General features: G+C 44.6%; 1 protein-coding gene across 6 annotated transcripts in view; it reads right to left on the reverse strand.

The window, feature by feature from the left end:
* The window catches only part of SEPTIN6 (septin 6), a 77,541-nt gene that overhangs the window by 35,073 nt on the left and 29,750 nt on the right, over window positions 1–12,718 (reverse strand). The window lies entirely within an intron of this gene.

Consider the following 12,718-nt stretch of genomic DNA (forward strand, 5'->3'; position numbering starts at 1 on the left):
TTTAAAACTCCCTCTGTAATCAGACTCTCCCCTCTCCAGCTGGATTTTTCTGTCTCTCCTCAGTGGGCCTCTAATCTTGTCAGCCTGGTCACCTCATGTTGGTCCCCGCATGAGCCACACTTATGTCTACCTGTGTGCCTTCACTCTGGAATGCTGATTTCTCTCTCCTCATCCCAATCTTGCCCTCCCAGACCTCAGGGCTCGGTTTAACGTCCACCTCCTTCCTACACCGGAAATCTCTTCTGTGACCCAGGGGTTTAACAAAAAATGTGGCATTGGATTGTTTACTGTTGCTTCACAAGGATCAGTATTCTCTCAAATAGAGACTGTGTCCCCAGGCAGGGCAGGGCCTGTGAAGGGCACTTCTCTGTCCCCTGAGGGGTCCCAACCTGGTGTGGAGTCGCCTGGCGCTATCTGTAGATGGGCTGCTTTTGCTCTAGGCTGGGCTCATAGTTTTGCTTCCTGTATCTGCCCTCATGGTGCCTAGTATGTTACACAGTGGGTAGATACCACCCATCTCCTTGAGCCACTCCTGGGGAACCTTGTCAGAATGCTCTGGGGATCTTGCTCATTCTTGTTGGGTTTAGTGGAGCTCCCCACTTAGCTCCCGTGAGGTCCAGATATTTTTCTGGCTCTCATGTCCTTCAAGGTTATGACTTTAAAATCTAAATACTCAGGCAAAATCTGGGAAAGATCCTCCTGCACACACCCACCACACAGGTACACATGCACCCCCAGTCTCACTGAGTCTCCAAGAACAGCTCCCCTAGGTGGCCCCTAAGTCTTGCCAGGGCTTTTTGAACAACAGTCATGCCTCTATTCCTCCTTGTCCTGGGCCTGCCTCACTTGCAAGCTTCCCTCTCTCCCTGCTCCCACCCACTCCTAAGCCATCTTTGCTGCCCCTGCAGCCTCTGTCTGCTCTAACTAGGTCAGCTGAGCTTCAGCCCTGCCTCTGCTCTCATCACTGTCTGCCTACTGCCTCTCCACCTGAGAGGCTGCCTCCCTTCAGGCTAGAAGAGGCTCATTATCTGGGCCCAGGGCAGGGAGTTTTCAGACACCACTACCAGAAGGGAACATGATCAGAGGACCTGGCCCCAGCCAATGCCTCCTACCTCTAGCAGCCTCCGACTTGAGCCTTTCTGAAAGATCCCCCTAGTAGAGAAGGGGAAAATAGCTTAAAAAAAAACCCAAAAAACTCAGAATTGTAGATTCTGAGAGCTGCGTACAGAGGAGAAATCCAGGTGCAGGGTATTTCTGGAGCCCCACAGAAAAATCTAAAAATATAGTCCTTTCTTTCTTCCTCTGATCCCTCTGAGCCAACATTGTTCTGAAAGGTAATAACATCAAAGAATCTCTTGGTTATAAAGATCCTTAGAAGGTTCTTGAAGAATATGGAATGACGGTGGGAGATGCATCCCCTAGGTTTATCCACTGAATTTTTGGATGATTGGCTGGTTCGAATGATCTGGTCATGGCAATGCTTCATTTTTTTTCTCCATTACATAACTTTGTAGCTCCATGTTTTTTGCTTTGCAGAAGGGATCAAAGCAGGGAAGAAAAGAGTATATCTTCTGGCTTTTTCCACCCTGAATCTCTAGTGCCTGTCTTACTGCCACTGCCTCTGTCTCGCGGAGTCTCTGCAGAGGTGCATGGATCAGACCAGCCAAACCAGCCAATCAGCCTCCAGGATTTGGTCTAGATGAATCCTAAATGGGTGACTCATCGCTGTCTTATTCATCTTCATACTCTCAATGTCTAGCCTGCTGTCTGGAATATAGTAAGATTCCGCCTACTGCTCTGAGATCCCCCGCCCCCAGCCCCAGTGGCTCAGCTTCCCACAGTGGCCACCACTCCTGGCTCGGTGCCTGTAGCTCAAGCGGCTAAGGCGCCAGCCCCATACACTAGAGCTGGCGGGTTCAAATCCAGCCTGGGCCTGACAAACAACAATGACGACTACAACCAAAAAATAGCTGGGTGTTGTGGCGGGCTCCTATAGTCCCAGCTACTTGGGAGGCTAAGGCAGGAGAATTGCTTAAGCCTAGGAGTTGGAGGTTGCTGTGAGCAACCACAGCACTCTACCCAGGGTGACGGCTTGAGGCTCTGTCTCAATATATACAAAAAGATCATTAATTAAATTATTTTCAAAAGAAGCTCAAAGCACAGTTACGTATATATTTTTGCTTACTCTATTTTTTGATCAACATAATTTAAGTGTGCTTCAGAAGTTTAACTATAGGTTCAAGTGTGCCATGAGATTAAAAAGGTTGAAAAACCCTGGTCCAGGTGATACCTGTCTTTCAAAGACATTGCCTGTTTATTGTCCTCAACTGGAAATTTCTTCATCTCCCACACCCTAAGTTCCATGGAGGGCCAGAGAAGGCAGCAGCTTTCTTCTAGCTTTTTTAGTCTCTAGTTTACTAGGATTATCTCCAGTGTCTGGTCAAAATTAGCTCCCACAGACTCTACCTTTCCTCATCACTACTGGTAATTTTTGATCTTTCAAGACAAGAGTTCTTAACCCTGGGGTCCTTGAATCTCCAAAGGGTCTAGGGATTCAGAGGATTCATAAATATAGTTAGGAAAATAATACATTTTTTTCACTCATCTCTAACCGAAGTTTAGCAGCTTCTTCGGTTAAAAACATAGGTAACTAGCTGGGCATTGTGGCAGGCGCCTGTAGTCCCAGCTACTCGGGAGGCTAAGGCAAGAGAATCGCTTAAGCCCAGGAGTTGGAGGTTGCTGTGAGCTGTGTGAGGCCACGGCACTCTATCAAGGGCCATAAAGTGAGACTCTGTCTCTACAAAAAAAAAAAAAATAGGTAACAATAAGCTACAGTAATGTTAGCAGTACAAGTGACTTTGGGACCAAGAGGATGCACTGATATTTTCGTTTCCTATTCTAGTTGTTGCAAATCTTCTAAAATAGCACTTTATGCATCACAACTTCTAAATTCTGGTAATTATTAAGCCTGCGTATAGATATTGTTATTTCAGGAATTGAAAGGGATGCAGGTGGATTACTAAATCGCAAGTTTTCAATATTTTGGTAATTGTATTTTTAGTATAATTGGTATATTTTAGGCATCTAAAAACATTATTTTGAGAATGAGCCTATAGGCTTCACTAGATTGCTAAATGGCCAGAGGCACAAAATAAGCCCTGGTCTAGACAATACTTTTAGGTGGTGATAAGTGCTATGAAGACACTACACTCTACCGATAATGGGATAAACAATAACTAGGGGTTCAACTACTTTAAATGCAGTGATCAGGGACAGCTTCTCTGAGAATGTAACATTTGAGCTGCAAAGATGAGAATGAGAGCTCCCAGGATAGATAAGGGAGAAGAGCATTCCAGGCAGAGGGAATAACAAATGGTAGAATGGTCCTGGGGCAGAAACAAGTCTGTCAAGTCTGAACTAGAGGAAGAAAGCCAGGGAGGTGGGACTCAGTGAATGAAGTGTGAAGAAACTATTCACAATAGTCAAAAGGTGGAAACCACTCACATGCCTATCAACTGATTACTGGAGAAAGAAAATATGGAATATCCATACAATGGACTGTTACTCAGCCATGACAAGAATTCTGCTACATGCTCCCACATGGAGGGATTTTGAAGACGACATCAGAGTGAGTGAAGGAAGCCAGACACGAAAGGACAAATAGTGTATGATTCCATTTATAGGAGGCAGCTAGAATATTCAAATTTCTAGAGACAGAAAATAGAACAGTGGTTACTAGGGGCTGAGGGGAGGAGAAGTGGGGAGTCATTGTTTAATGGATTTCCTTTGGGGGTGATGAAAATGTTCTGGAACACTCAGAGGTGGCCACTGGGCAGATCCCGTCCTGCTCACTCTCCCGCCTCCCTCCACTTCCTCGGCCATCATGCCTGACAAACCCAATGTAGCTGAGATGGAGAAATTCGATAAGTCGAGATTGAAGAAGACAGAAACCCAAGAGAAAAATCCACCGCCTTCCAAAGAAACAATCAAACAGGAGAAGCAAGCAGCTAAGCCCTCATGAGGCGAGTGCCCCCAGGGCGCACTGCACATCCCACAAGCATTGTCTTATTTTATTTCTTTCAGTTGTTTTAACTTTGTAAGATGCAAAGAGGTTGGATCCCGTTTAAATGACTGTGCTGCCCCTTTCATATCAAAGTATTGAGATCTACCCACAACAAAGGAACGTGCATGTTGGTGAAGGAAGAAGCAGGGTGGGACAAGGGTTAAATAGAGTAAAACCGAGCTGGCCCAACGTTTCCTGCAGGCTGTAAAATGCAATTTAATCAGAGTGCCATTTTTTTTTTGTTCAAATGATTTTAATAATTGGAATGCACAATTTTTAATATGCAAATAAAGTTTTAAAACCTGAAAAAATGGCTCGGTGCCTGTAGCTCAGCGGCTAGGGCGCCGGCTCCATACACCAGGGCTGACAGGTTGGAAACGGCCCAGACCTGCCAAACAATGACAACTACAACAACAAAAGCCTGTGGCTCAAGGAGTAGGGCACCAGACCCATATACCAGAGGTGGTGGGTTCAAACCCGGCCCCAGCCCAAAACTGCAACAACAACAAAAAACAATAGCCGGGTGCCTGTAGTCCCAGCTACTCAGGAGGCTGAGGCAAGAGAATCGCTTAAGCCCAGAAGTTTGAGGTTGCTGTGAGCTGTGACACCACAGCACTCTACCGAGGGTGACATAGTGAGAGTCTGTCTAAATAAATAAATAAATAAAACAAATAAAATAAAACCTGAAAAAAATGCTTTGGGAGTAGATACAGGTCATAGTTGTCAATGTATTAAATGCCACTGAATTGTTCACCTTAAAATAGTTCATTTTTCTGTTATATGAATTTCACCTCAAGACGAAAATGTGATAACAAAGGATAAGCACAAGCAAGGTAGCAAGGGCCTGATGATGTAAGGCTTGTGGGTAGGATGTAGGAAGGAAGGTTTTTTGTTTTTTTTTTTGTAGAGACAGAGTCTCACTTTACTGCCCTCGGTAGAGTGCCGTGGCGTCACACAGCTCACAGCAACCTCCAGCTCTTGGGCTTATGCAATTCTCTTGCCTCAGCCTCCCGAGCAGCTGGGACTGCAGGCGCCCACCACAACACCCGGCTATTTTTTTTTGTTGTTGTTGTTGCAGTTTGGCCGGGGCTGGGTTTGAACCCACCACCCTCGGCATATGGGGCCGGTGCCTACTCACTGAGCCACAGGCGCCGCCCAGGAAGGAAGGTTTTTTAACAGCAAATGGGGTCTTTTGTTCCACAATGCCTTCTCATTGGTTTTTGTTGGTTTATAAGAAGTCTATGGCTTTCTGCATGTTTATTTTCAGACTGGTACCTTAGTGAACTGTTATTTGTCACAATTGTTTTTCAGCTGATTACCTTAGGTTTCCTAAATAGTTATACTGTAGAAAAATAATCATTTTACCTCTCAATGAACACTTTTCAATTGTCATCTTTCTTGATAACGTTTGCTGGTCCCTTCCTGAACACTGTCCCCGGGCTTCACTGACGTCATTATCTCCTACCTAACTCTTCTTTGTCACTTACCTCAGCTCAATTCCTGGCCTGTCTTTGTTGTGGTTCCATCCTGGACCATCTTCTGTCAGCATTCTGTACATCGTATGCACACTGTCCCCAGGCGGTTCACTCCCTCTCATGGGCTCAGTCACCACTAAGGTGACTATTAAGTATTCTCGCATACTTCTTTCTTTCTTTTTTTTTTTTTTTTTTGTAGAGACAGAGTCTCACTTTATGGCCCTCGGTAGAGTGCCGTGGCCTCACACAACTCACAGCAACCTCCAACTCCTGGGCTTAAGCAATTCTCTTGCCTCAGCCTCCTGAGTAGCTGGGACTACAGGCGCCCTCCACAACGCCCGGCTATTTTTTGTTGCAGTTTGGCCGGGGCTGGGTCTGAACCCGCCACCTTGGTATATGGGGCCGGCGCCCTACTCACTGAGCCACAGGCGCCGCCCTCTATCATACTTCTTAGACACCTGAATGCCATCCTTATCTTTCTCTCTCTCAGGTCAGTCCTCTGAGCAAACACAGCCATCAGAGGGTCCCCTGCTAGAGACCCATGAGGCCTGATCACAGACACTGTACCTGAACACAACTATCTATGTCAAGCACCAACGCCAAGATGCCCCAAAGTCAGTCAGGTCCACTGGACCCATGCCAAAAGTGACAAGAGCTCATTTATCCTCTTACCACACTTCCAGTCACTGCTTCTTTCCTCTGCACACATCCCTATTCTGCTCTGTCCCTCTTGGACTCATGATGCTAGAGTTCTCCTTCACCCAAAACATTTCCACTGTACCTCTGAAACCCCTGTTCTGTGATAAACAAAATCGCCCGTGTCTTCACCAGAGTGTGGTCCTTGGGCCAGCAGCACCCATGTCACCCAAGAGCTACTCAGGAATTTAAGACTCTCTAGTCCCAGCCCAGACCTACAGGATCAGAATCTGCTTTTTATCAAGAGCCTCAGGGGCTCATATGTACAATGAAGTTTGAGAAGAGCCAGCCTATGTCATCTACCTCCTCGCAGAAGTCTACCCCCTTACCCTAATGGAAACCTAATTCTCTCCTGAGGACATCATTATCCAGCAGACATCTCTAGGTTCCGGCTTCTCATTCTCCCACCAACCTGAGGACCTTGGATTCAGGCGCTGCAGGCGTTCATGTGGCTCCTCAGTGCCCCTTCTAGACCATTTGACTTCTCCACCTCAGTATAAAAACTTTTCTACACCTGAGCCCTGTTCCATCCTCTTCCATCTTTTTCTGGTTCAGTCTTTGTCTACATTCTGGGTGACTGTGATGTATGCGTGTACAACCCATCAAACTTCAGCCTCTTTATTCCTTCTCCATGTCAATTTCACAAGTTTTAGCTCCCTCCTCTCCAGCCGCCTACCCAACTTACCATTAGCCAGACCAGCTCCACCCAAGAAATCCTCACTCTAACATCCAACCGCCTGACCACAACCACACATCTTTCCAGTTCTTTTGCCTTCAATTCTCTTAACGCCAGTCTTCCACCTCACTGGATGCTATGAAAGCATCTGAGAGCACAGGAGACTATGTGGGAGAGTAGGAGAGGTTATGAGAGTTTGTGAGAGCATATGACAACACGTGAGAGCTTATGAGAGAATATAACAGGGTGTGAGAGCATATGAGAGCCAGGGGAGTGTATGCAATCACATGTGAGCATATGAGGATGTATGAGAACATATGAGAGTACATAAGAGCATGTTAGGTCTGCAACCCTGACCCTTTTATTATCTCACAGGGGAGCAGCCCCTTACTGGCCTCATCTCCTTTGCCCAGGCTGAACCCCATGACCCATCACCTGAACCACTCTTATCCACACCCTCATCTCCGTTCCAAGTTTCCTTCCACCCCACAAAATTGCTATGCTGAAGAATCGTCAGGATCTACTTCCTCTGCTCCTGCCCCACGGCTGCTCAAGTTGTCTAGAAGCAATTACAAAACCATGGGTCTAGACACCATGACGAGTGCCTGGTCGCTGTCCTCCTACGGCTCTAGAGCAACATAACAGTCCCTTTATTTGGCCTTCATTAACTCCTTTCCATTGGCCTCATGGGCCATTCCAAACTTTTATCACTTTCCTCAAACTCCAAAACTGACTCCTGACCTCTTCACTCTCACAAGATGGTCTTACTTCCTACTTTACCAATGAAGTCAAGGTCACCAGGCTCACAGTTCCACAACTTCTTGCCTCGCTCCCTGTCCTTGAAAAATGAAGCAACCCTTCCCTGTTTCCCTCCCAGTCTTTGAAGATGAAGCGTTTCTCATCCTCTTCAAGGCTCACTGCCCCTGTGCACTTGATTTCATCCCTTTCAGATTGTTTGGGATCCTTACTTCATCTACCATTTCTTTACCTCCTACTGACTCTTTCCCCTAAATCTATAAATAGGTTTAAGTGTTCTCTCACCTAAAAAAATATCTTTCCTAACCATCCACTTCTCCCAGCTACTTCCTTCTGTCTTTCCCTCCCCTAGCAGTCAAGTTTGTCCTGCACCTACCATAAGACCTGACACATAGTAGGTGCCCAATAGATATTCAATGGGTAGCTGGAGATTTTGTGAAATAATAATATACTCATTTTTTTACTTCCCATTCACTCTTCATTTCAACACATTGTAGACTGACCCACACCAACATCCTAGTTAACACATTCAATGGATACTTTTGTTTTATTTTTTGGATTTAGATTTTGACTTTTCTTTTTTTTTTTTTTTTTTGTAGAGACAGAGTCTCACCTTACCGCCTTCAGTAGAGTGCCATGATGTACACAGGACTCACAGCAACCTCTAGCTCTTGGGCTTCCGCGATTCTCCTGCCTCAGCCTCCCAAGCAGCTGGGATTACAGGCGCCCACCACAACGCCCGGCTATAGATTTTGACTTTTCAACATCTTTCTTTTTATTTCAAATTAATATGAGGGTACAAATTTTTATTTTTATTATTTTGTTTTGTTTTGAGACAGTCTCCCTCTGTTGCCCTTGGTACAGTGTCATGGCATCACAGCTCACAGCAACCTCAAACGCTTGGGCTTAAGTGATTCTCTTGCCTCAGCCTCCCAGCTACAGGTGCCCGCCACAACACCCACCTATTTTAGAGATGGGGTCTTGCTCTGGCTCAGGCTGCTCTTGAACACGTGAGTGCAGGCAATCCACCCGCTTCGGCCTCCCGGAGTGGTAGGATTACAGGCGAGAGACACCAGAAGGTACAAATTTTTAGATTTCATTGTTCTCACTTCTGGGGTAAAGTTCCAGTTGTAAAAGAGTCTCTCACCCAGGGGGCGTGTTATACACCCTTACAATATGCACATAAATGGATACTTTTCGTTTTGAATAACTTACAGGTATTCTCTTTATTCTATTTTTCCTACCAATGTGTATTTATTTCTTTCATGTATTCATCTGTTCATTCATTCATTCAACAAATATGCACAAATACCCCCACTACATGCCAGTTGGCTAATCTGAACTGTAAGACTTAGCTCAGCCTTTCCTGATCACCTGCTCTCCCCTGTCAACAACCTTCACCCTATCCTCCTACCACCAGGTTCGACTAATTGTTACTCTTCCTGTTCCCACATACACATATTGCTGTGACTGTGCTTTCCACGCTATACATAATCTGTATACAGATTTTCCCCACCACTAAGCTGCAAGCTCTTGAGATTGTGCTTTATTTCTTAGTATCTTTGATACTTCATGGTGCACTTGCAGTAGACACATAGTAGTTTGTAAACTGAATCAGATCTCCCACATCAACTTGGTTACTAAGGCTTAAAAGATTCTTTCTCTTGAATCTGTCCCCTCCTCTCTATCCTCCAAGCTTCTGCACCTGTTCAAGCCCTTATCACCTCTTCCATCTTCAAGAGTTACCCCTGACTTCCTTGTCTCCCTCTAGACACTTCTTTATCTCTTCTTCCCAGCTCAGATAAGCTCTTTATTTTTTTTACTTTTATTTATTTTTGAGACAGAATCTTACTATGTTGCCCTCGGTAGAGTGCTGTGGCATCACAGCTCACAGCAACCTCAAACTAACTTGGGTTTAAATGATTCTCCTGCCTCAGCCTCCCGAGTAGCTGGGACTACAGGTGCCCGCCACAACACCCAGCTATTTTTTGGTTGCAGTTGTCATTGTTGTTTAGCAGGCCCAGGCCAGGCTCGAACCCACCATCCTTGGTGTATGTGGCCCACACCCTACCCACAGAGCTACGGGCGCTGCCAGATAAGCTTTTTTGTTTTTTGCAGTTTTTGGCCGGGGCTGGGTTTGAACCTGCCAACTCCGGTATACGGGGCCGGTGCCCTACTCCTTGAGCCACAGGTGCCACCCCAGATAAGCTTTTTAAATAAGTAGTCTACACTCATTTTATGTGCTTCCTTTTAAGAAAATTTCATGGCTCGGTGCCTGTAGCTCAGCGGCTAGGGTGCCAGCCGCATACACGGGAGCTGGCGGGTTCGAATCTAGCCTAGGCCTGCCAAAGAACAATGACAACTACAACCAAAAAAAAAAAAAAAACAAATAGCCCGGTGTCATGGTGGGCACCTGTGGGCCCAGCTACCTGGGAGGCTGAGGCAAGATAATCACTCAAGCCCAAGAGTTTGAGGGTGCTGTGAGCTGTGACGCCACAGCACTCTACCGAGGGCGACAAAATTGAAACTCTGTCTCAAAAAAAAAAAAAGAAAGAAAGAAAGAAAAAGAAAAGAAAATTTCATTCTTTTTTATTTATTTATTTACTTTTTATTGAGACCGAGTCTTGCTTCGTCACCCTTGGTAGAGTGCCATGGTGTCACAGCTCACAGCAACCTCAAACTCTTGGGCTCGAGTGATCCTCTTGATCTCAGTTTGTAGTAGAGATGGGGGTCTCACTCTTGCTCAGGCTGGTCTCCAACTCCTGAGCTCAAGCAATCCACCTATCTTGGCCTCCCAGAGTGCTAGGATTACAGGCGTGAGCCACCTCATCTGGCCATGCAAGTAATACATGTGTTCCCCTCCCCTCCTCAGAGATAACTGTTATTTTCAGATTGTTGATTGACTTTCCACACCTTTTACTCTGCATTACATACATAAAGAGCAATATTTGGGCTCGGCGCCTGTGGCTCAAGCGGCTAAGGTGCCAGCCACGTACACCTGAGCTGACGGTTTCAAATCCAGCCCAGGCCCGCCAAACAACAATGACGGCTGCAACCAAAAAATAGCCGGGGGTTGTGGTGGGCGCCTGTAGTCCCAGCTACTTGGGAGGCAGAGGCAGGAGAATCACTTGAGCCCAGGAATTGGAGGTTGCTGTGAGCTGTGACGTCACAGCACTCTACCCAGGGTGACAGCCTGAGGCTCTGTCTCAAAAAAAAAGCAATATTTGTTGCTTTATCAGGGAAAGGAGAGCAGACTCACACAAGTGGCATCGTGATCTGTGTTATCACTGTGCAACTTCTTTCTTTCACTCAGCAAAATGTCCAGGAGATCTATCCATATGAAGACATACCGATCTACCTCATGCTTTTAAATTGCCAAACACAATTCCATGGTGTGGTTGTACCACAGTTTATTTAATTGCTTTCTTGATGGAAATTTAAACTGTTTAAATTTGTTTATTTGATAACCAATGCAGCAGTGAATATCCATTTTGTATGCTTCTCATGAATATGTGCAATTGTTTCTCAAGGCTGTATACGTAAAAGTGGAACTGCTGGGTCAGACGTAAATTATTCACATTTTAAATTTTAATAGACACTGCCAGATCTGCTGTCCAAAAAAGTCTGTATCAATTTACATTCCCACTAACATGAATGAAATTACCTCGTGTTAGTATCTATAGCATCCTTTATTTTTTGCAAGTCTCATGGATAAAAGATATTTCATTGTTTCATTTTCTACTTCCCTAATTACTGGGGAAGTTGAATGAGCGTCCTTTTTCTCATGTTGACGGGCCATTTGTATTTTCCCTTTTGTCAATTATCTGTTTATTTCTCATTGAATTGTAGAGGCTCTTTTTACAATTTAGAAGAATCCTTTGTCTGTTATATAGGCTGCAAGTATCTTCTCCCCATCTGTAGCTTGTTTTACTTTTGTTTATGGTCTCTTTCAATATACCAAGGTTTTTTATTTTAGTGATTTTAAATCTGTTAGTCTTTTCTTCTATGGCTTTTGAATTCTGTGTCATGATTAGAAAAGCTTTCTCTACTTCCAAAGTTACAAAAATATTCTCTGATATTTTCCCCTTATATTTTTAGAATTTGTTTTTAGTCCAATGGGAATCTATTTTTGTGAATGGTGTTTATGTGGAAGGTCTCATTTTATTTTCTTCCTAAATGGATGGCCTATTTTCCCAGCATCATTTCTTGAATAGTCCATTCTTTCCCTGCTGACTTATATATACTGAATTTCCAGAAAAGCATGATCTGGTCTTGGATTCGCTTTTCTATCCCCTTGCTCTTTTTACTGTTCTGAACTTTTATGTTCTTACCACCCATTCTCAGCAATTGTGGCATTCTGGCTTCTACCCACAATTCCCCTGGAATTATCATTCCTAAACTTATTAACATTCATGTCACCAAACCTTATGGTTCTTCTCTTCCTAGACACCATTTTTCATTACCTCTCATATGCCATGTGATACAACTCTCTCTCCATTTTTCTATTAATAAAAATAATGATCATAATAATAACTTTGGGGGCAACCTGTTTGGGACTCTTTCCATTTTATCGGAAGCTTTTCTATCCTCTAATAAACTATTGCTATATCCCCAAAAATAGTAACTTTGGTTTATTATGAGGTAGTCACTCTGTGCCAGGCATTGTTTAAGCATTTCATATGTCATACATACCCAGTGTGCTTCACCACACCTCATCATTATCCCCACTTGACAGGTGAGAAAATTGGGGCACAGAGAATTTAAGTTAGGCTAAAAAATGGCAAGATGAGGTTGGAACCAGGTCTGTCTGAGACCAAAGCCTGAGTTCCTAAGCACTGTCCTCTCTAGTCTCCCCCTTGGGTTCTTTTTCTCTAGCATCCTTTCAATGAATGGTAACTTTTTGTAAGATCAGGGCTAATTCGCTGTTCTTCCCAGTTTACGCATGTGCCCTGGTAAAGCAGGGCGTTCTGATTCCCTGTTTCAATACAAAGGCACTGACATCTGTGCTGAAATGGCCATGACAGCATGTAGAAAACACTGCTTTTTATTACA

The sequence above is a fragment of the Nycticebus coucang genome, chromosome X (genome assembly GCF_027406575.1).
Source record: "Nycticebus coucang isolate mNycCou1 chromosome X, mNycCou1.pri, whole genome shotgun sequence".
Classification (NCBI taxonomy): Eukaryota; Metazoa; Chordata; class Mammalia; order Primates; family Lorisidae; genus Nycticebus; species Nycticebus coucang.